Source organism: Onychomys torridus, chromosome 11, assembly GCF_903995425.1.
Source record: "Onychomys torridus chromosome 11, mOncTor1.1, whole genome shotgun sequence".
Classification (NCBI taxonomy): domain Eukaryota; kingdom Metazoa; phylum Chordata; class Mammalia; order Rodentia; family Cricetidae; genus Onychomys; species Onychomys torridus.
Window position 1 is genome coordinate 25757584 of NC_050453.1, and position 22440 is coordinate 25780023.

Below are 22440 nucleotides of genomic sequence, written 5' to 3' on the forward strand. Positions count from 1 at the left end.
TGTGATAAAGCACTATGGCAAAAGCAATTTGAGGAATAATGGATTTGTTTCAGCCTACATCTCTCAAGTCACAGTCTATCACTGAAAGAAATCAGGGCAGGAACCTGGAGGCAGGAACAGATGCAGAAGGAGCTTATATAGAGGCTGTGGAAGAACACTCCTTATCGGCTTGCTCAACCTGCTTTCTTATACAATCCAGGACCAAGTATAGAAGGGTGGCACAGCCCATTGTGAGCTGAGCCCTCTCACACCAATAGTTAACCAAGAAAATGCACCACAGACTTGCCTACAAGTTAATGTGCTGGGTGCATTTTCTCAGTTGATATTCCCTCTTACCTCATGTCTAAATGTCTCTAGACTTGTGTCAAGTTGATTAAAACAAAACAAAACAAAACAAAAAACAAAAAACAAAAACCCAAAACAAAAACAGAACGATAAATAACAGCAGCCCTTTTATTTTCCCTTAGTGATTTCTGGTAAATCTTCTGGGTAGTTGAAACTGAACCCTAACTATATAACTAGAATTTTTAGCACCAGAATCATATAATATTAATACATCATTTCTTTATTCTCATCTACTAGGTAGAGACTTAAGAAATATCCCTATTTCCATGGACCTTATATTTTATATTATTAAGATGCTTCATAGTTGAAACAAATCAGAATTCAGTGGATTGTGTTATGAAAGGGCATTCAGTATAGCAAGAGAGCTGGTATCTTCCACAAGGAGCTTGCAAGAGTGACCAGAAACCTTTTTCCTGGAAAAGAAAAGAGATTTCCAGTTAAAGCTAGAAAATGGACCACATTTTTTTTTATTTCTGCTCCCTCCTGAAACCCCACTATAATTCTGTAGAGTAATTTTTAATATGATCTAAATCCATAAACTTGAAAGTAGAGAGAAGACATCTTGGTACTGAAAGGCAGCAATAACATTCTGGAAAAGGAGAAAGTGGATGGTTATTTGTAATTCACTTACAGAGCACCCAAAGCCAAGCCTTCAATGCTGAGGCCACAATGCTGCCATTCCACTCTGACTTAGAAACCTACAAAGGCCTGGGAAGTGGGGACATGCCACCCCCGAAAGTGGTGGTACAAAGAGTCTGAAATGGAGAACCCTTGCAAAGTGTACTTGCAGTCCAGCAGGTCTCTCTTCCAGCTGTCTCTTGGGCCCATTCTCAGAGGAACATTTTCTCTCCACCCAGAGGGACATGAGAGTCTTTATCCTGGAGAAAATGAGACAGAGGTTGCAGTCAGGGAAGGTGGATCATATCAGAGGAAGGAGATTGGGGTCTACCGGGAGTGGGGGTAGAGTAGGCATGTTCTCTCTTGACCCTGAGACATTCTACTTTCCCCACTGTTTATACTCACTAATACAGATAGCTTAGGTCTGCCAAGCAGGGAGGAACATGCCTCCCTCAGGAAACTAATGTCCAACAGAAAAGACTTAGGAAACAGGTACTCAGAGAGCATGCCCTGAGCACTCATGGTCCCCTCCTAGTTCTTCTCTAAACATAGACTAATTCAAAACAATCAGCAAGTCCTGGCCACGCACATAGAGCTCCTAATTGGCTTTTGAGTAAGTCTTATAAATGGACTCCCAACGGTCAATTTATGCTTTGTAAAAGCAGTTAACATTAGAGGCAGGATAAAAATCAACAAGTGAGGATGAGGGATCATAGGAAGTTAAGGACACCACAGAGAGAAGAAAATTTTAACCGTCCCATTATTAATAATAACTTCAGAGAAATAAGAGATTGGATGTCATTAATACATTTCAAACAGGATGATGATTAAAACAATGAAGAAGCTGGGAATGGTGGAAAACACCTGTAATCCCAGCTACTAAGGAGGGTGATGCCAGCAAGACTCTCAAAAAGAAAGAAAGAAAGAAAGAAAGAAAGAAAGAAAGAAAGAAAGAAAGAAAGAAAGAAAGAAAGAAAGAAAAGAAAAGAAAAGAAAAAAGAAAACCCAAAAAATAAATAAATAAAAACAGGATACAGCTCAATGATAGAGTACTACACTATGGTAAGAATACAGAAGGTCTTGGATTCAATGCTGTTTGTGTGTGTGTGTGTGTGTGTGTGTGTGTGTGTGTGTGTGTGTGTGAGAGAGAGAGAGAGAGAGAGAGAGAGAGAGAGAGAGAGAGAGAGAGAGAGAGAGGAGAGGTAGACAGAGAGACACAGAGAGAATTAAACATACTGTAGGGAAAACAAAGTTTAATAGATTTGAAAGACTAAATTAAATTTTAAAATGTTCAATAAATTCTACTTCTAAATATCTTCACATTAAGTCCACTTGATTGTCCCCATAGAGATTAGAAATTTGAAGTTGAGATCTTAAAGTTTGGTATCTGTCTGTGTGTATGTGTGTGTATATATGTGCCACATAATTCACTGGTGATTATGGAACAACTTTGTGGAACTGGTTCTCACTTTCTACCCTTAAGTGGGTTCTGGGGATTGAACTCAGGTCACCAGGTTATGCAGTAAGCACCTTTGCCCACCAAGCTACCTCAAAGGTCCTGGAGAGATTTTTTTTTAAACCCTCTGCCCCAGCTTCCTTCCAATAACACATGTGAAGATCTTCTTGTGTGCTTGCAAGATTGATCCATAAATGTCATTATCACTTCCTGAAAGGTTTTGCTCAGATCCCTATATCCAATGTCATATCTTAGTGTTTATGCCCTTTTAAGGGCATCAGTGCTGTGAATAGGAGGAACATGGTCCATCCAAAACAGCCCATGTGTCTGCAGCCCTCAGAGCTGGCGATGCCTCATTGTCTCTTCCATCTCTTCCATGTCCTGCTCTGCTAATTTGCTTCCACTTGAAAAGAAGTCTGTGTTCTTTCTGCCTAGAGCACACCATCCATCCCTCACCAACATGAATGTTTAGTGAATAATCAACCGCAGCCATTGCTGACTCTCAGTCAAAACATTACCCAAGTCGTTCTGAGTGAGTGCAGGCCCTCAGACAGCAAAGAAGCTTGACTTGTTCACATTTTATCTTTATCAATGAAAGTGTGGGGTGTGTAGTAAACACTTATTAAACGTTTAGGTGAATGGATCAGTGCTATATCAGAAAAACCCAATAGAGAAGGAGAAAATATTTTCCAGGGGCTGGGGAGGTGGCTTTGTGGGTCAAGTGTTCACTGTGCAAGCAAGAGGACCCATGTAAAGGGCACAGCTTGGAGGTACACACTTGTAATCCCCACAGAGGGGAGGCAGTGTTAGGGGGATCTCTGGAGTTCAAAGGTAAACCAGTGCAGGTAAATTGGTGAGCTATAAGGTCACTGAAAGACTGTCCCAAGAAAGTAAGCTGGAGAACTACCTGGGGAGAGAGCTGACATTGACCTCTGACCTCCACATTCATGTGTTCATGTGCACATATGTGGAGAGAGAGAGAGAGAGAGAGAGAGAGAGAGAGAGAGAGAGAGATGAATCTTACAAATATAAACATTGATACCTTCCTTATTGGGTAAGAACGTGTTATTTCTATAGCAGAGTAGTAAGACCTGTACCAAGGGAGAAGTCAACACTAGGATCATGTTAGGAATGTCCAGATAAGAAGCCAGAGCAGATGTCCACATGATTTAGCATTAAGGTGGCCATAATTTATCGTCCAAACCGGCACATTTTTTTTTTTTTTTTTTTTTGTGAGTAGAAGACAGAGATAAAACAATTGTCAGCTATTAATGGATCTAAAATAGGCATAAACCATGAATGTTCAGGTAACTAGAACATGCGGTCACCTTATTTAGGTTGGCTGTATGTTATTGGCTATTTATAGATAAGCATGACAATGTTAATATTTTGGTACCAGGATGTATTTTAAATTATAAGAAAGATGATTATAAAGGCCTTTTACAGCATTCTAAAGGAAAATTAGATGAATAGACCTAGTTACCCTGCTTTTAGAAAATAAATCCCATGTCTGCATCTGGGTATCGACCTATAGGCAGGCCCCTTTCCCTCACCCTTGGCCTTGATTCTCACATATTTTTTTTCTTTTCCCATGACCTTTGCCCTTCCTTCAAAGGAGCAGTATGACTGTTCCCATTAAGTCAACTTCTGGAAGTAAAGCAGGGTCCAAGAGGCTATAGGACACCAGCACTTCCTTTCAGAACTGGGTGAGGGGCTGCCAGGTGATGAATGGATGTGTGTAGAGCAAGGTGATAAACCAACGCCTCAGTCATGTAATCTTCCATTAAAATGAAATGCATCCCAGGCATGCAGTGTTTCTGCAGCTTGTACCCTCTCCCATTGAAGATCATGAATAAAAGAGGGAAGTGTACTGCTGACAGATGCCAGCATGCATAAAGGACACTTCCTATAAAGGCGAAGCTCCGGCTAACAGATGGACTAAAGATGTGTGATGCAGAAAGATTTACCAATCTAAATAATTCAAGGGAATGTCGTATGGCAAGCTAGTGCTTTGCGGAGGGAGCCAGCAGAAGGTGCAGATGGAAAGGCAGGCCAAGCCTTTCCCATAAACCCATTAAGAACAGTACTTGTCTGAGCGACAGTATGTCGCAGAAGGCCCAGGGAGAGGCCAGCAAATGAGAAATTTGCTTTGAGACTTTGTCCCACAAGGTCAAGAGCATATTTAGTAGTGAAGGTTGCAGCATCTGATGAGAGTGAGAAGGGGGTGCTGTGTGCTCCACTGCTCACTCTCCTGCCCTCTCCAACCCCCTCTCCCATTCACGAGAGCTTTATTTATCTTGTGAGAATTAAAATCATAGAAAATGAAGGCATTCAATGACCTTTCCAGAAGACATCCCAGTTCCTTTCCTTCTTGTGACAAAATGCCTGGAATACCAACAAGGGACAGTCTGTTCTGGTTCACAGGATCAGTCTGTGCCATGCTGGTGAAGGCACAGTGGCAAGAGCGCAGGCAGCAGAGGCAGAAAGAGGTGAGCCCACAGTCAGCTCTCCTCTGCTTTATCTTTTCAATCACTCTGAACCTCGGTGGGTCTCATTTCCTCCGTTAAACCTCTCTGGAAAATATCCTCACAGCCAAGCCCAGAGATGCATCTCCTTGATGATTTTAAATCTAGTTGAGTTGACCCAATGAAGATTAAATATTACAAAAGGCCAGGAGGACCAGTCTTTTTTGGGGTTTTAGTATGACAAAGACTTTAGGCCCCAAAACCAAATGACAATATCACTTCTGGAACATTTCAAAGAGCTGTGTAGCTATGTCCTCTCTAGACGCCATGGATACTTGTCTGTCCCGGCTCTACAAAGGAATGTTCAGACCATGATTGTGGCTTATTTTCATATACCTAATCTATCTTACAGAGCACAGTGCTTAAACATGCTTGAAGAAACAATGTCTCTTTCTCAGCCACCAGCTCTGTGAAAGCATCCAGTTAAATCTCTCCTTGCTAATGAAACTCCTTCAACTTAAAACACTCCTGCCTGAGACACCACCACATCCTGTAAAACTGTGCCAGTGTGTTAGTGGCCCAGGCAGGAGAAACAACAAACAAAGCAGGTGGATTGAGGGACAGAAGCCTGCCTAGGCCCCAGGGAATTGAGCTATGCCAGGGAAGCCAAAGTCATTCCTCAGCTGTAAAGTGAACAAAGTATTTCAAACTCCGTCAGCTCATTGCATAATTACAGAGAGGTAAAGTAGGAGGATCTCATGTAAACATTTCACACAGTTAAGACAATCTCTGCACTGTGGTTTTCTTCTTAATGCATAGCACTGGCATACCATCTATTGATGGCCCACAATGCAATGCTTCTCAGTGCTGGTATGAGTAGATATGCAATTGCTTAGCATGCGCCACAAGTGTTCTTGCTGGAAACATTACTTCACAGGCACTTTTTCAACATTCTTACACTATCGCAGAAGTCTTCGATTCCAACCTCACACAGTCTCTCTCTCTATTCCTTGTTACCTGATTCCTTATTGGTAGCAGGAGTGACAGGTTTCAGTCTCAGGCCAACTGTTAGGAGTAAGAAGTGAGCATTCTCTTCATTTTTATTGTTTTAGTCTATCAGAGTTTAATGTCATGAAGACAGTTCCACTTAATAAATTACTAGAATTAGGATTCTAAGTGATCTTGATGATCAGTCTCTACAGCATCCTGATGAAGATTCTGGAATTTTGTTTGTTTGTCTTTTCTCCTGTCAGAAGCATCCAACACTGAGGCATAGGAAAGAGCTGAGATGCATACTTAAAAGATATACATGATTGAAGTCTGGCCTTGTCTGTGGAGGTTGATTGCATTTGGTTTATTTTTAACGATCTTACCAGGATTGCTTTACATTATCCCTTATGAACCAAATGGGAAAACAGCAAAGAAGAAAAACAGCCATTACCTCATGTCAGATGCAGCAGGGACTGGCTTCCAGAAGACATCTTTTTTCAGTCAAGTTCATGTCAAAAAAGGTTTTAGCAACTCAGCTTTGTCTTCCAGTCTTCTTTTGCAAAATAAAAAAAAATTACATTTACTTATTGTGCATGTGTTTATAGGTGCCTACAAAGACCAGAGGAGAATGGGAGAGAGAGGCAAGAAAGGAACAGGAAAGAAAGAAAAGCTTGTAAGAAACAGAAAATTACAGAGAATAGATGAAAATTTCTGTAATCAATATCCAAACAGATACTGACTGCATGAAGAAGCCAAGGACAAAATCCTGGACATAGTAATTTACAAAGCAGAAATCCTCATGAAATTTTCTTTATATTTTTTTTTGTGTGTGTGTGTGTGTTTGTGTGTGTGTGTGTGTACATGCATGTATGCACACATCCCTGTTGCATGAGCACACCTTCATTGCAGGTACCTGCAGTGACCAGAAAGGGGCATTATGTCATCTGGAACTGGAGCCATACAGGATTTGGACTGCCCATTGTGAGTGCTGGGAACTGAACTCAGGTCACCTGGGTCATCAGGCAGCACTCACAAACACTGAATCCTCTCTCCACAGCAAGAATATTTTTTAAAAAGAAGAAAAAAGATAGGAATGAAAAACTTTTTCAAAGAAAGTGATAAAAGTTGAGAGTCAACATTTAGAGACAAACAAAAAGATTCAGAAAGAAGAGTAAAGGTCGTTAACAAAACATTAGCACACAGTGTTGCCCCAAATGCTAGGAGATGAGTCTTAGCACAGAAACAAACAACTACAACAAGTTCCTCCAGGGTCCACTATGTTGAAGCTGTGCTCGCCAGGAATAGCTAGAGATACTTCAGAGAGAACACACAGATTTTTGGACCAAGGAACGGAACCAGAGTAGAAGTTCTTTACATGAAAATACTGAAAATCAGAAGCCTCTAGGAATGCAGAAGACAAAAGAGGTATACTTTTCTACTTCCATCCAGAAATCTTATCACTGAACTATCCCTGAGTGGAAATAAAGACAGTCAGAAATTCCTGGCATTTCAGTCTGTCAAGATTAAAGCACACACAGCTCCCACTTGAGAAAGAAACCCTAAAAGGACCAGAGGAATAAGGCTCGAACTCAGAATGGAAACAAATATCTCAGAGTCATGCTTGTGTGACAGCTGTACAGAGATCTTCTGTGAGGGCCCAGAGAGATAGTCAGGTAGAAACTTCCCCTAAACAAGCAAATGAGGTCTAACACATCAGGGATAGATATAGGTCACTTTCAACTTTAGCCATTGTGGAGGTCATCGCTGCAAAAGCAATACAATGATTGTTAATTTGGGGAGAAAAACAAAACATCGTAGAAAGAAGAATTATAGCCACAATGCACATTCTAGCAAGCAATAGTTACATAATGACCCAGCAAGCAGAGTTCCCTATATAACTGTGAAAGGACCCCTCTGGGAAAGACCGGTACTGGCAGATGTGGATGGTTGTGCATAAGAGGATGCACTCATGTCCATTGTTATATCCTTGAAATAATGGTAAAATCTGAAGAGCTAAGAAACAGTGTAAGCATGCTGTGCTTCAGTTTGGAAACTGGTTCCAAAAGGAATGCTGAAAACATTGAAAGTCACTCCTTCCTCAGGGTCTTATGGGAAGGGTTGAGGCAGGATACCACTAGGCCTTACAACAGGCGTCATGTACGTATCTGTCCATTTAAATTAGGAATGAATCAGTGAATTGTTGTAATTTTCAGTAAAAGGCCATAAATAGGGAATTCATGACCATTCAAACTTAAATGTGTCAGTATGTCTGTCCCATGCCACAGAAGTAGCCCCCACTCACACACACAAATGCAGCTAATTCATATATGTGTAAGTGCCTCACTGTCATTCATGTGTAGAGCACAAACTGGACTGTATGCTAGAGACAGTAAAATTGAAAATAAATGTCTTGCAACATTTTGATATCAAGAAAAAGAAAAAGGAAAGAAAGTTTTGTGGGTTGGTTTTTTTTTTTTTTTTTTGATGATGCTATAGTATGGTTCCTTGTCTCCAGACAGTAAATGATATCCCCCTAGCTATTTTGAAGTCGAGATGAACTTGATCCTGTAGCCATGGCAGTTGATTAAGCACAATAATACAGTGATAGCTATGTCTATGGTGATTATGATGGAGCTAGTGGCAGCCCATGCTAAAAAGAGGGAGAAGAGAGTCACGAGACTTTCATTTGGAATTCTAGTCTGTGCCAACTTTGAAAGGATAGGAGATAAGTTTGTGGGCATGCCTGCAAAGTATTGACTAGATTCGGTTAATTGAGCTAAGTAAACTCAAGCTTTAACTATGGGTGGGATCATTCCATGGGATAGGATCTTGGAACGAATAAGAAAGGACAAAGGGAACTGAGTACCCACATGCATCTCTCTCTGCTTCCTGATTGTGGATATAGTGGGACTAGTCATTTCAATCCTGTACTGCCATGATGTTCCTGTCCTGATGGATTGTGCCAATTGTAGCAGGAATCTAAACAGGTCTTATTAATAAAAACAAACCTGGAGCTAGGTATTGGGGTGAATGCTGGAAGATCAGAGAAACAGAACAAGCTACAGCTATCTCACATCGCCAGTTCCTCAGTTTGTCTTGTTTCCTCAGATTGGAAGCTTCTGAGTCCTCATCCAAATGAATCTCAGCTGAACTGTGCTGCTCAAAGCCTAAAAGCTTAACCAGCTAAATGCTTCTAGTTTCTGGTCTTCATGCCTTATATATCTTTCTACTTTCTGCCATCACTCCCTGGGATTAAAGGCTGGATTTCTGGGATTAAAGGTGAGTGCCACCATGCCTGGCTGTTTCTAATGTGGCCTTGGACTCAGAGATCCACAGGTATTTCTGTCTCTGGAATGCTAGGATTAAAGGCATGTGCTACCACTGCCTATGCTCATGTTTAATATTGTGGCTGTCCTGTTCTCTGACCCCAGATAAGTTTATTAGCCTACACAATATTTTTGGGAACACAATACCACATTTCCCCTGTTTTTGTCCAAAATTTAAAAAAGCTTATAACTAATACAAGAAAAATCATATCCAATAAGTATATATAATATACACAGTCAGGATTACATTAATGATGTCTAGTCCATTAACATTTGACGAATTCAAATAAAAATTCCATTATATATATATATAAACATATATATAAACAATGTCCAGTCCTGTAACATTTGATAAACTCAGGCAAAATTTTTTTCATTATTTATCCTCTTGTGGAGAGGAAAGACAGAGCAGCAGTGAAGGGTAAGGTTTTCATCTCTCAGCTATTGCTCTGACCTCTTGGCTTTTAACTCTGCAATTGGCTCTGTGTTTCTTATTTAACAAGATTATTACATCTATAGCCAATTAACTGTGGGCCCAAGTAAATCCTTCCTTCTCCAAGTTGCTTTATTGAGTATTCTGCCATAGCAATGAGACAAGTAACTGATATATAAAACTATGATTCCCTCTTGACCTCTCCTAGCTGTGTGTGATCTGGGGAGATGTTTGAAAATATAGAAAGCAGAAGGCAGGAAGTTATCTTCCATCATGGGGTGGGATTTGGAAGTGATAAAGCTGTTTCAGGGTTACCCATGATCTTGCAAGTAACCTTTCATCTATGCTTTGTAAATAAGCCAAATAAGCTCTTTGGTTCCTCATGCTGGATTTTGGCAGAATGACTGCTTTGGTCTGTCATCATTGATGCCCTTTTGGGATAAAGATATTCATTTACATTTTCTTAGGAAAAAGAGTTAATATAACATGTGTGATGTCTGCCACATTTTCTAGTGTAAATAATGCAAAGGAATGTTGCCTCTGAAGAAAATCATTGTGTTTCTGTCTTTGTTGTCAGGGAACTGGTTTGAAAAGCCTAAACCTATGCTTTATTCAAAATTTTAACTATTTTTCTTAAAGATTTAACTGTTTTTCCTTTATTATTAGTTTTTATGGGAAGGAACATAGGGAGATCTTTGAGTTGCTAATATAAGGTGAACCTCATATGTAACTAACAAAGTGAGTTTTGTCCTTATAAATTCAGACTACATGGCCTTCCAAATTTCACTCAAGCAATTGACTCATCTTTCCTAAGTCTAACATGTAAAGTTGTCCTGACAGAGGACAGGCAAGCATCTAACAGTCTTTCCCTTGAACGAAGGGTCTTTACTGTCAGGTAACCTTAGTCTGAAGAGTCCCTCTGTCTGTCATCAGGTACTCTTCCCAGGCTCCAAGACACCTTAATTTGCACTTGAGGACTTGACTGAGTGTTCTAAAGGTACTGGATGCCTTTGGTAGCTGTGACAAAGGATGACAATTTCAAGCTCTACTTGCCAAATTCAGATTGTTCACAATAATAGTAACTTTATATCATGTTTTGTACAAAAATGTTTACATTTAATTTTGACTTTATTATGAGTTATTAAAATTCACTGTTAAGAATGATTGGAGCATGTGGGAAGGCTATAGACTAGATGTATAACAAAGACTCTTTTACCCAGTATGCACCATGAACACAGGTCTTCTTATCTGCAGATTCACTGCTAGGAATGTGTGTGTATGAGGCTGGGATAGGAAGAATAGTGAAGATAATAAACAATGTTATGGGAACCCCCTGTACTTACTTGTCAGTTTCACTTAACATTCAACTACACAAATGAAGAAATTTGCACTAAGAGAGTTTGGGTGAGATTTCTAGGTTCTGAGAAATTGTGTGGTCCTGGTTGACTACCCACTCTCAGACTAGCCTACCAGGCTTGTGAGGCATGGAGAAAGACATTTAGTAAGGACAGGCCTCTCCTGCAGGAGACAGGCAGTGATGAAGCAAACAGAGGTGGCCACAGCAGTGCTCAGTCTGAGAACTTCCCCTGGGACAGGTGCGAGGTACATGAGGATTTTGTAAGAAGGAAGGTCTCAGTGTCAACTGGGTGGTTGACAGTAGGTGAGAGAAGAATTGGAAGTTTTCTTCCTGTCTAGGTTGTGCACCAAAATGGTGATCTATACATATTACTATTTAAGTACATTATTCAATACTGGCCATTATTTTGCTCCAATCACATATCATTTAAGAAAAACCACATCAAAGAAGCCCCAAGGGATATTATATGCAAGTAAGGCACTCAGGTACAATTGATGAAAAAAACAAAAAACAAAAAACCCCTCAGGAGATGCAAAACTTTGGAGACTCTTATAGTCAGGAACAAACAACTGCATTTCTTGTATTCTATATAAAGCTATTTTAACAGCTTAATGAGCATTTTTTAAAATTATGGGTCGGATAAGTGAATTAATGTTACTGGAAAAAAATGTCAAGCTTTGATATTTCCGAAGTTTTTCAGACTTCCATCCATTAGCTAAATGTGACAGCTCAGCTTTCTGGGACAAGGTGTATTACAGCAATCTTCTAGCCACAGGATTTAAATGTCCTCATCAGAGTTAAATGTCCTTCCTTCTCCTTTCCTAACTTAAGCTGGAGGAAGATTCTCAGATGTATTGACATAGTTAGGGTTTCCTTGTCAAAGACTGCTGGGCTAACTTCACAGTGGTTGGGGTCAGCACCACACAGAATTGTTGATGTGGGTTTGCAATATAGTTCCTTCATCAGCCTTTAGCCTGTGGGAACTGTGTTTGAAAAGGCAGTCATTCAGAACCTTGTTCTAAAGATCTAGTGGCATTGATGACATCTATCTCCCAGGGAGAATATCGCTCCATTTCACTTGTCATTCTGGTCACCTAGAACTTCTGCAGTTATTACCACAGACATGCAGATGTACACTTGGGTGTGATGAAGTAAAATAATAATAATAACAGAAGAGACTATCTCCAACTTCTAACTTCAGCCAAATGTTTATGAATTATTTATTCATTCTGACTATCCTGTTCTCTACAATATTTTAAATATTAATTTTATTTTATGTGTATAAGTGTTTTGCCTACACGTATGCATGTGTACCACATGCATGCCTGTGCATACAGAAGCCAGAAGAGGGCATCAGATTTCCTGGAACTGAAGTTATGGAGTTACAGATGGTTGTCAACTATCATGAAGAGGATGGGAACCAGACCCAAGACCTTTGCAAGAGTCACAAGTGTTCTTAACCTCTGAGCCATCTCCCCAGGCCTTACGACCATTGTGAACATACCTGTTTTCAAAATGAAATGGTGAAATCAAATCTGAACAGCCCAAAGTTGCATAATGAATAACAATTCAGTTTTGATTACAATGGCACCTTCATTTTAGCCTTCTTTTTTTATTAAGAAAATTTTTTATTCATTTTGCATACCAATCAAAGATCCCCCTCTTCCTTCCTCTCACTCCTCCAGCCTCCCCGTCCCAACTCACCCCCCATTCTCTCCTACAAGAGGGTAAGGTCTTCCATGGGGAGGTACATTCAGGAGAAGCAGGTCCAAGCCCTTTCTCCTGCCTGGAAGCTGTGAGAGGTGTCCCATCATAGTTAGTGGGCTCCAAAAGGCCTGCTCATGCATCAGGCATGGATTCTGACCCAAGAGCTAAGATTAGACCCAAAGTGGTTCCCTGAGACACAGCCACAGCAAACATTTTAGCCTTCTAAGAGGATAATCTAATGGTGGGCAGTCAAACTGCCATTTGGGCAGGTAGAAGTCTTTCAAACTTGCTAATTCACTTCACTTGAATACTGCAATCTGTGATTTCATTGTTTTCATAACTGTTTTCTTTCTCAGACAAATCACACCTTCAAAAAGACAGACTAGTTATAATATTTTATGCACCTTACCTTTGAAATGGTGAAGTGAAAATTAAAACTCCAAGACAAGGCTAGATAGGGGATTACTCTTTACATACCAGACAGGGAAATGAGTCATACCAAGAAACGCCTTGGGGCAAGAGTGTGGGGTTTCTGTGAAATGTTGCTAGCTTAGAACATTGTCTTAGATGACTTTCTTGGCTGTATTATATATTTTGTGATATTTGATCAGTTTTATTAGTAGCATTTCTCCTAAGACTAATCCTAAAATTTGGTAAACCATAATGGCTAGCCATAGATGTGGAATGCACTTACTTATGAAAGAGGAGCTTTGAGTTATGAGCCCAAAGAAGTCATTTATTGCAATAGTTCTTCAATCTAATTCCAGATTCACACTGCCAGAAGCATCTGGAAACTTGCTAGGCTCCATGCTAAGGTTGCTGAATCAGAAACACCAGGGAGAATATTAACAGTCACCATTTCCATACATTTCTGAGGTGACTTGGGCACTTGAAGATTACTGATTAAGGGTGTCACTGTCAGGCACTGTTCTGAAGCCAGGAATCAGGTAGGAAAATCAGAGCCCTGGGTTTTGGCTGTAGCTCCTCAAAGAACTGAAAATGTATCATTTGCAAAGGGATGCTGCAGCAAACAGTTTTCTTAGATCCAAATAAGTAAAACAGAAAAGACATCCTAATGCTACACAGTAGAAACAGGAAATAGAGCAAGGACGGCAGAAGCAGTCTGTCTCCAGGTGTGACCCCATGAAAAGGGAATTACTCAGAGGACCTTCAGACAGTCCTACTCACGTTTTCACATAAAAATGCTCAAGAGGTTTTGTAGAATTACCATTGACGGCCACTTTCTGCATCATTGCCTTTGTACATAAGGATGTGATGAGTGAGGGCAGCTTCCACCCAGCCAAGGTGTGCCCACGCTGCCTCCTGTGTATCCTGGGCCACCTACCTGTCACTTCACTCCTCTGTCCACCACTACCCAACCTGCTGTAGATGCAAGACAGGAGGTGGTAAAGGAAAAGAGGGTGAGAACACCAGTAAAGAATGCCCGGGGGAAAAAGAGAATGATTATGGAAGTGAGGAGAGAGGGAAGATGGGATTAGAAGATATAAGGGAAAGACAGAGTTCAAAGGAGAGAGGCAAGAAGTGGGGACCCGAGGGACTGCAGAGGGGCCAGGAGGGTGGGGCCACCCAGCAGCTGTTTGGCATAGGAGTCTTGCACCATCCATTTTGCACGGACTCCTTCCTGTGTTCGTCAGCGTCTGCGATGCGGTGATTAATCATTCATGTCAGAAGCCCTAAACCTATTCAATGGAAAACAAATGCCGTGGCACCCAGCCTTTTGCTTATCCCGTGCGTGTTCTGCACAAGCTTGCTTGGACGAGGCCGTCTGGGACCAAGATGGTTTTTTTTTTCTGGGGACTTCCAACCCTCCCCCCGATCCCAGCATGCAAATTCAGGACAGCTCCATGTGTTGGCCATGCCCTGTGATCTCTAGGGCCTTGACTTTTACGGGGCGTGGGTGGGGAGGCGAAGCACTAGCAATGAAGGTCAAGTTGTTCTAGTTAAACAATCAACATTCATTTAATTATCTTTTTTGTTTGTTTGTTTGTTTCTTTGAGACAAAAGCTGTGTAGCTTTGCGCCTTTTCCTGGAACTCACTTGGTAGTCCAGGCTGGCCTGGAACTCACAGAGATCCGCCTGGCTCTCCCTCCCAAGTGCTGGGATTAAAGGCGTGCGCCACCACCGCCCAGCCTTAATTATCTTTTAAAGAGAATGTAGACCCGTTACTTACAAAGCTTCTTCTCTGGACCACAGTGCCTATCATACTATTGACGCCCTCAGTCCTCCCAATAGCCCTTGCGGCAACGGTTGACTCTGAGGTCTCTCTAGCAAATTCCGTCTTTTCGATCTTTCTCCCACCTAGTTCGCACTCCTCAACTCATTTCCTTGTCTCCCCCGCCCCCGCCCCATCTATATGTGCTTGATGCCAGAAGAAACAAGTCTAAAAATGTGATTTGCCATCAACTGCATTCAGAAAACTTGTCTCCTTAACTTGTTTGGGTTCCTGGTTAGGACACGACAGGGGAAAAGTGGAAGCCAGGCAAGCAAGCCACAGCATTGCTCATTTCTCTCTTCTTGGGCAGTCATGTGAACAGCAGTCCCCTGCCGGTAGGCTCCTGCTGCCATGCTCTTCTACCTAAACAGCCAGGAATTGAATCTCTGAAACCAGTAGCCACGATGAACCTTTCTTCCCTTAAGCTGTCCTGTTCAAATTTTAGTCACAGCTAGGAAAAGACTACTGTGTATGTCCCAGACCTTGACATCCACAAGCTTTCATTTTTTTTTTCTCATGTACAGAGACGCTGGGACGGGTATGGCCCAAACATGTCCAGTGTGGCATGGAGCCTGTGCCCATACTCATGGCTTCTTTTTAAATCTGATAATCAGATACCTAAGGAGAAGCTGAGGAGAATAGCTGTCCTCTAGGGATGAACATTGATTGCTTTTAAACCTTCACTACAAGGCAAAATGTGGAGTCTGTTTGCTGAGTGGGTTTAAGGACTTTTACCATTGTAAGAAGTGGAAAAGACCTCACTGCTTCGAAGCTCACATACTTTCTAATTCAGCATCAAATTGCTTTGTCTCACAATGATGACCACACTTTAAAATGCATATGCATTCTGTCCTCAAAAGCTTTTCTTCCTTGTGTTTTGTGTGCTTGCTTCCCTGGTATGCCCAGTAAGGGTACATGTAGTTGTCTACTGGGAAGCAGCAAGGAAAACTGGGGACTTGGCATTAGCTAATCCTAAGCATATTTTCTTACTTAAGACCTATTACAAAGTCCATGGATGTGATTTTCATTACCAGACTTCTTGGCACTTCCTTTTAACAGCATTCTTATGTGTTAAATATGAATAATTTTGGTTTGCAGAGTAGAAAAGGGTTTTTGGGAGCTTGTATAACTTTCTTAAGATCACATACCATAAAAATAATAATAAGTGCAACCCCTAGTCTGGAGGACCTGTGTGATTGAGAAAGTCGGGAAAAGGGTGATGATTCAAATTCAGGTATCCCTCCCAGTATCTGTAAGGGATTGGTTCTAAGAACCTCAGTCAGTGCCTCCATGGACCCTCAAATTCTTAGGTGCTTCCATGCTTTATGTAGACTAGTGTATCATAAAGGAATTTGAGAACAACTTCCCTTATACATTAATTCATTCTCTCTCTCTCCCTGCCTGTTTGTATGTGTGTGCATGAATGTACATTAATGTATGTAAATGAGGACACATGCTACAACATGTTTACTGAAGTCAGAGGACAAATTAGATTGTCATTCTTCACATTCCATCCTGTCAGGGCTCTCTGTCATTTTCCTGTGGCCTGTACCTGTCAGACAGGTCCCTGAGACTCCAGGGAGCCTTCTGTGTCCCATTCCATTCTAGCTGTTTTCACTATGTGTCCTACTTTTATGCCCTGTTTTTATGTTGGTTCTGAGGATTCAAACTCAGGTCTTTACATCCATTCAGCAAGCACCTTTAGCCACAGAGTAAAGCCGTTATCCCAGCCTCAAATCATTCTAATAATATCAAATACAATAGAAATACTATATATGTAAATCCTTGCCATATTGCATTGTAAAAAGAATAACAAGAACAATAATTTGTATGTTTTATGAACAGGCACAATTTTCCTGGTATTTTCCAGAAAGATTTGTAGAATATGTGTATACAGAGTCAACATGTACAGAAAGCTAGAACTGACTGGTTATAGAGAACTCAAGAAGAACTTCTTTGAGATAATGTGTTGTTTATGATAAATATGCATGATTTAAATTTGTTAGATTCAGGTAAACAATAAACATTGTTTAGAGAATAAATGTGAGTTAAATGAGTCTGAAAAAAGGGAAACAGTGTGTGTCTGCCAACAATCTGGATGGTCATGGGTGAGAGCAGTGATGCTTTTTTGTATTTCCATGGTTCCTCAATGTATGCTAACAAGGACAGCTATGATAGTTCCAGGGTCCAGAGAGAATTCATGGCCGAGTGAGATGTGGATCTCAAACTGGCATTTCTTGCCTGGTTATGTTCTTCTGAGTCCTATGACTACCTCACAGAAACAGTATGTCAGGGCAGAAGCAGGCTACATATGACTACTCTCCTGGACCCCACACATTCTTGCTCATCAAGAACTTTCTTATGAATGTAGAGCATATACTGGATGATTCCTGGCACAGATGAAGCAAAGGAGGGTCAAGAACAGGTCCTACTTGGATTAGATGAAATCAACCCATAGCCCCTTCCAGTCATACTTCAAACACAGCTTCTTATTCATTAGGATTAAATTATTAAAGAAGTTGTGTGTATGTATGTAGGTGTTTGTACATGGTCCAGTAAACATGTGGGCATGTTCATGTACAGGTTAGAGATTGACTGCTAGTGCTGTTCCTTCAGGCATTGCTTGTTTGCTTGAGGCAGAGTCTCTCACTGGCCTTCAAATTATTCTCCAGGTATATTATACTAGTTGGCCAGAAATTCCCAAGGACTTGCATATCCCCGCCAACCTACCACTTGAAATCATAGTACTATGATTTCAAGAGTATTTCACCATGCTGTGTGTTTACTACGTAAGTCCTGGGCCTCAAGCTCATATCCTCATGCTCACATGGTGTCCTGGTGAGTTTTATGTCAACTTGACATAAGCTAGAAAGGAGAGAACCTCAGTTGAGAAAATGCCTCCATAAGATCCAGCTGTAGGGTATTTTTTTCTTTTTTTATTTAAGGATTAGTGGGAGAGGGCCCAGCCCATTGTGGGTGATGCCATCTCTGGGCTGGTGGTCCTGGGTTCTATAAGAAAGCAGGCGTAAGCCATTAGAAACAAGCCAGTAAGCAGCACTCCTCTGTGGTTCCTGCATTACTCTGGGTCTCTAAGTTCCTGCCCAGTTTGAGTTCCTGTCCTGGCTTCCTTCAATGATGATCCGCAATATGCAAGCATAAGCCAAATACCCTGCCTCCAACTTGCTTTTGGTCATTGTGTTTTATACCAACAATAGTAACCGTAAGAAGCACAGTGGGTGTTGGACCAATTCAACCATCTCCCCATCCTTCCTAGAAAACTCTTTATCAAATTATCCTAATTCTGTACTTTCAGAACTTAAAAGACTGAAAAAAAATTCTTCTTTTCTTCCTCTCATGGGTTATTTGTAGTTTAAGAAGAATAACAAAATGGCATGCTTATTTGTTTGCAAGTAATAGATGAATTTTACCCCATCCTCCATCCCTTGCCCAGCAGCCGAACAGGAGTCTAGACAGTAAATTTATTCCTCTCAGGACTGCACTTCATCATTACATGGTGCTCTCTAAATCCACTTTTAATTCACTCTTATGTCTCAGCGGGCGTGGCTGCAGGCCTGAAACGTCCTCCCACAGAAGAATGAACAAAAGCCACAGGTTCAGCCCTGATGGTGTGGAGCTGTGACGTACTGATTGTCAGGCATCGCTTAGATGGCAAAAGAGCAAGAAACCTAAAGGCAAAAAAATTCAAACCATTTAAAATTCCTCCTCCTCTCCCTGAAGCAGTTTAATTTCAAAACATAGAAGCAGCAGAATTCCATCTTAATCTTCTCCTATGAGCAAAGGTGTAGACCCTCCCTGGAGTGGATGTTTAAATTCTAAGAATTCCAAGAACATGTAAGAAGGGTAAAGCAAGAGCTAGGGAGGTGGAACCCAGTTGGATCCCACTGGCTGCTCTTCCAGAGGACCTCAGTTTAATTCCCAGCTACATGGTGGCTCACAACCATTTGTAGGTCCAGTTCCAAAAGATCTGAAACCGTCTTCTGATCTCTGAGGGCACCAGGAACACACATGGTATACTTACATGTATGCAGGCAAAACATCCATACACATAAAAGAAAATAATTTTAAAAAAATGGTAAATCAAGGTATGTACGGAATTTGGAAAATATAAAAGATATTGTCGTTCATCTTTTATACTTAAGTCAGCCTATGATTTTGGTCTTGCCAACATTTTCCACCCATTTTATTCTTTTTATGAAGTTTGATGCTTGTGATAGGTCCACACTTGTTATTCAAGTAATATGCTTTCAAAGAGACAGACGTTTGGATTAATTTTAACCACCCCTCTAACTCTTTCCCTCTCAGCTAGGATGGATTGAAGTGAATGTCCTGCTTCCTAGTGATTGCTGCCTGGACACCAGAATGAAAAATGAACAAATATTCTGCACAGTTATTTCTTTTTCTCAGGTTTCACAGCATGGAAAATGATTGTGTGTGGCTCACTATGCTTGCCTCCAGGTTGTTCATAATACAATAATTTCATAATCATTCAAAAGCTATTCATTAAGCAACTACTATGGTCTGGGCATTATGCTAAGGAGAAAATAAACAAAATTGACAGTCCTTATATTTAAAAAATTGGTCAATTAATGAGAATTAGAGGTGAGCAAATACTGTAATAAATGTCATTATAGGGTGAATCATAGGGAAGAAATACACGATTGTGGGAGACATTTGTATCAAAATGTCAGATAAGCTGAAAAATAGAAGAGCAGGACATTAAAAGGAGTCAAAAGTACCTTAGGAGCCTGAAGTAGAAAGGGAGAATTGTTATGGACCACAGTAAACAATCTTCTTGAAGCTAGAGACAAGACTAAGAATGACTGGCTCACACAGAGAACAGGAAAACAGCAAGATGTGAAACCAGAAACAGAATGTTGCTGCCAACCAAGGAACATCTTTTGGTACCATATAAACAAGTGTGAGTTTTAATTCAATGGCCTCATGGAGCCAGAGAGATTCAAGCTGGGGGTTCAGACTTTATCCTCAGATTAGACGTATTCTTCTGCTTGCAATATTAGCACTGGAGTTAGGGAGCTCCAACAATATAATCTGATGAAAGGTAAAAATAGCTAGGGCTGGGGTGTAGTGGGTAGCCATCCCAGCATTGGCCTGGAAGTTCCAACCCCCACTGAGGCTTCGGTAATGGTCACGCCCACAAGGCGGGGCAGAGGAGGAAGCGGAAGATGAAGGATCGGGAAGAGCTCTGGCTCTTGGTTCCCGGACTCTGGACGCTGGAGGTAGACCGAGCAGAGTTCTCCAGAGAACACCGCCGGACTGCGCTATACCCTTGCCAGACCCTGTAACCTACCCCTTCATTTGTAAGTTACCCCACAAAATAAACCTCCCTTTTAACTACGTGGAGTGGCCTTAATAATTTAACCAATAGCTGGGGGGTGGGAAAGGGAGAAAATGAGCGTATTCTGGAATTTTAAAGGGTGCTGTTCAAACACTTGGTGTTTGATAAACTGGAAGCAGAGCTGTGCTCAGTTTGGTGGGTTGGATGCTGGGGTGGGTATCAGGTCCAGGTGCCAAAATGAGGCACACAGAACAAAACAGTAAGATGGAATAGGAAGCTGATGGGGGAGGAGAGGGGTATTGAAGACACGTTATGTGGTATACATGAAACAAACACTGGACATTTCCCAACCCAAAGCAGGAACATTGAAGGGTACAAGTACCTCACATCTGGAGAAGTCTGAGCTACTTGGAAGGGCCATGACAACGAAGCTGTGATACATGAGTTAAGAGGTAAGAGGGGCTTGCTAAGGCACTGAGCTGGGATGGAGTCATCATTTGTCATTGCCAGGATTTCCCTCACACTGTCTCACTCTCCAGACTGAGTGAAGAAGCCAGATAACCTTTCTGAAACCTAAGCTGTATCTTCACTCCTGCATTCAGTCTTCTCTAGCTTCTCATTCTCTAGCGAGTGAAGCTAGAAAACACTTAGAAAACCTCCCCTTCACATATGCATTGCCTCTTCTTCCCACATTACAATCGCCCTTGGTTTTCCCTGCTCTGAAAAAAAGGTTTGGTCTCCTCCAGGGGTCCTGGTGTAACCCCATCTCATGGCCTCAGCACATGTTCCTCCTCCTTCTATGTTTAACCCCTGCTTTCTTGCTTTCAGATTGTGTTCAACTGCTACACTACTTTTAACACTCCAGGGAATAACCTGCCATGTAGAATCTCATCTGCTAGACCTCCTCTTCTCATAACCACCACTTAGGATTTAAGTTTTAAGAGAGTAACGTGTTTATTACTATTATTATTATATTATTTGATGATATCCCACATCCTAATATATTATCATTATACTATACTATTACATTGTTATTATTATTATTATATTATAATAGTAGTAGTAGTAGTTTGATGATATCCCAAGTCCTAATGTATTCTCTGATACAAACTACAATAGTTTGATAATATCCCAAGTCCTAATACAGTTTCCGATACAAAGTACATATTTGTTGAATAATTAAAGAGACATGTAAGTGTGTTCTAGTTTTCATGTATACACTGTCTTCAGCTACTCTTTTAAGGATGCTTTCTTCTCTAGGAAGACATACTAAAAATAGCATGTAGTTAATTCTGGTAAGGAATGAATCTCCACCTTAACTACACAGTAGAATTATCAGAAGGGCTTTAACATAACATAAGTGTGTGGATCCTACTCTTGGAGAACCTGATCTGGAGTTAAGAATTGGCCTAACCTAGGAGAAAAGATCTCTAAGAGTAATTCTCTGTTGACAGCCACTGCTGGGAGGGAAAGAATTTGAAATGTTGTCAGAAAGGCAGGATGTTGAACCTGAAGGTCTTTGCTGCCAGGTAAAAGAGCTTGGAGATAATTGCACATATCTCTCTGAAGTTCAGTGCCATGGGCCAGTGAGATGGCCTAGTGGGTCAGAATTCCCAAGTTTGAGGACCTGGGAACCAGACGGTGGAAGGAAAGACCCAACTCCCACACGTGACATACATGCATGTATGCTCCCCACCCCCAACCTCTCTCTCTCTTATACAGACACACACTCATTAAACACATAAATATTCAAACAATTTTGTTTAGTGCTGGAAAGATGGCTCAGCAGTTACGAGCACTCACTGCTCTTGCAGAGGATCCAGACTTGGTTTTCAGCAATAAGTAACAGTTCACAACTGTCTGTAACTCTAGTTCCAGTGATTTTGATATACTCTTTTGATCACAGGCTCACACACAGTACACTTATATAGGTGTGGGCAAATACCCATACACACAAAGTAAAAACAAATAAGTGTTTAAAACAGTGAGGTTTATTGCTTTGTATTCCTGTCTTCTTTTCCACAGTGACTAACTCCTTCATTCTTTTATACAGTCATAGACCTATTTCGTATTTTCTTCACAATCTTCTTGTAGCTGTAAAACTCACATATACAAACTCTCTGAATTATGTCTTCATCTCTTCTCCATCCATTTACAGTAATCAAAGCCCACTAGTTCCCACAGAGTGCTCAT